The following is a 2,522-nucleotide window of genomic DNA, read 5'->3' as shown; positions in this document are numbered from 1 at the left end:
AGAGGGACATTTTCTGCTGAAATAAAAATGAGTACCACATTCTGCTGAACACATTTTTAAATAAACATTATTTGTGTGCATGTTTTTTGCGTGCGTGAATGTTTTAATTGTGTATAAACTGGCCAAAGTAGATTCGATTATTCTTCCAATAGAAGATACCAACTCACCAGGACGGTTTCAGTGTTTCTATGCCTCGGTCTTGTTTCAGCCCCCAGGGAGGCAGGCAGCCACCGAAACAGTGAAGACTTTGCCTTGCTGGTTTCCCGGGTAACATGTCTCAATGTCACTATCACTTCATTAGTATTTACAATCTTGATTGAATTATAAATTTTTAAAATAATGCAAATATTACACTTTAAAAGCAGCAGAGACACCTTTTCTGAGTATGCTTTGTAGAAATATGTTTTCATTTTCCTTCTCAAACAATTGCACATACTCAATCTATGCTTTGCTGTAAAGTATAAAAACATTTTAGAATCCATAAATGAAATGACAAGAAGCCTTTGTTCACTTGGCTCTCTCATAAAAAAACAAACAAACAAAAAAATCCCACAATGGACTTAAAAAGGCTCTGGAAGTAACTTTGAGATTTAGAGGCAATTCCATTACTAGAAAGTTATCTTCTTAGAAGAAATGTCTATTCAAATTCCTTGCCCATTTGAAAATTGAGTTGTTTTTCAGGTTGTTAAATTGTAGGTTTTCTTTATATATTCTGGATATTAACCCCTTATTGAATATATGATTTGCAAATATTTTCTATTCCAAAGGTTGCCTTTTCACTCCATCCTTTGATGCAATTTTTAATTTATCTATTTTCTTCCTTTCTTTCCTGTGTTTTGGTGTCATGTCCAACAATTCTGATGTCATGTAGCTTTTCCCATTTTCTTTTAAGAGTTATATAAGTTTAACTCTTACATTTAGGTCTTTGATCCATTTTGAGCTAATTTTTGGATATGGTGAAAGGTGGGAGTCCAACTTCATTCTTTTGCAGGTGGATATACAATTTTCCCAACATGAATTGTTGACAACTGTTCTTACCTCGTTAGTTTTGACAGTCTTGTCAAAAAATAATTTGACCATACATGTGAGGCTTTAAAAAGAAACAACACAAAAAACTATTAACTCCAGATTTATTCAGATTTCACCAGCTTTTCCATTAATGTCCTTTTTCTAGTTCAGAATACAGCCCAAGACACTTCACATTTAGTTGTCATGTCTCCTTAGCCCCCTCTGGTGTGTGACTGGTTCTCAGCATTCTTACTTTTCATGACCTTGGGTCGTTCAGAGTAAGGTCAAGATGTTTTCTCATGATTCAACTGGGTTAGAGGTATCTGGAGAGAATACCACTGAGGTGAAGCGGCCCCTTGATTGCATCATACCAGGAGGTGTGTGATAGCCACATGACGGCGCTGATAATGTTGACCTAGGACAGTGATGGCGAACCTTTTGAGCTCGGCGTGTCAGCATTTTGAAAAACCCTAATTTAACTCTGGTGCCGTGTCACATATAGAAATTTTTTGATATTTGCAACCATAATAAAACAAAGATTTATATTTTTGACATTTTATATATTTAAATGCCATTTAACAAAGAAAAATCAACCAAAAAAATGAGTTCACGTGTCACCTCTGACACGCGTGTCATAGGTTCGCCATCACTGACCTAGGCACTCAGTTAAGCTGGTGCTTGCCATGTTTCTCCACTGTGGGGTAACTTGTTTTCCTTTTCACACTCTAGTCACTGGAATTGAGTGACTGAGTCCAGCCCACATTCAAGTAGGGAGGAACATGCTCCCTACTTGAGCATGGTGTCTACATATATTATTTGGAATTCTTTACGAATTAATCCCAGGAATGTACTTAGTTTTGCTTGTTTTTGAAACTTTCCTGTCCATGAACATTATTTACAATATTTTGCTATTAAAGAGCAATGCTGCTATCTCCTGCTACTAGTCATGTGCGAAGTTCTGTAGGAAATATACCTAAGAGTAGAAATGCTGGGTTATAGACCGTGTGTTATAGTCAAATGTACAAGCCAGTGCCAGACTGTTTTCCCAAGTGTTGTATCGATTTGCATTCTCACCGGCAGTGTATAAAAGTTCCCATTGTTCCACATCCTCACCAACACTTGGTAGTCTTGGTCTTATTCATTTTTGCTGGTCTGGTAGGCATAAAATGATATCTTATTATGACCTTAATTTGGTTTTTCTAAATTACCAATGAGCATCTTTTCATGTTTATTCTCCATTGTACATTTTCTAAAAAATACCTGTTCATATCTTTTGCCATTTTTTACTGCGTTATCTTTCTTCTTATTGATTATAAGAATTCTTTCTAGTGCTTGCTTCAGCAGCACATATACTAAAATTGGAACAATAGAGATTAACACGGCCCCTGAGCAAGGATGACACACACATTCATGAAGCGTTCCATAAAATAATTCTCTATATGTCCTGTATCCTTTGTAAGCTACATCTCTATCATATATGACATATATATATACATATATATGAGATATATCTT

The 2,522-nt window shown here is 35.8% G+C and overlaps 1 non-coding gene across 1 annotated transcript; it reads left to right on the top strand.

Annotated features, from left to right (window-relative positions):
* The first annotated feature begins 2,336 nt into the window (after positions 1–2,336).
* On the top strand, positions 2,337–2,438 carry LOC111828129. Its single transcript, XR_002831920.1, has one exon. It is a non-coding gene; the product is annotated as a U6 spliceosomal RNA (small nuclear RNA).
* Positions 2,439–2,522: the final 84 nt, after the last annotated feature.

Source organism: Myotis lucifugus, unplaced genomic scaffold (genome assembly GCF_000147115.1).
Source record: "Myotis lucifugus unplaced genomic scaffold, Myoluc2.0 scaffold_285, whole genome shotgun sequence".
Taxonomy (NCBI): domain Eukaryota; kingdom Metazoa; phylum Chordata; class Mammalia; order Chiroptera; family Vespertilionidae; genus Myotis; species Myotis lucifugus.
The sequence above is the reverse complement of the archived record's forward strand: the minus strand, read 5'-3'. Positions and strand labels throughout refer to the sequence as shown.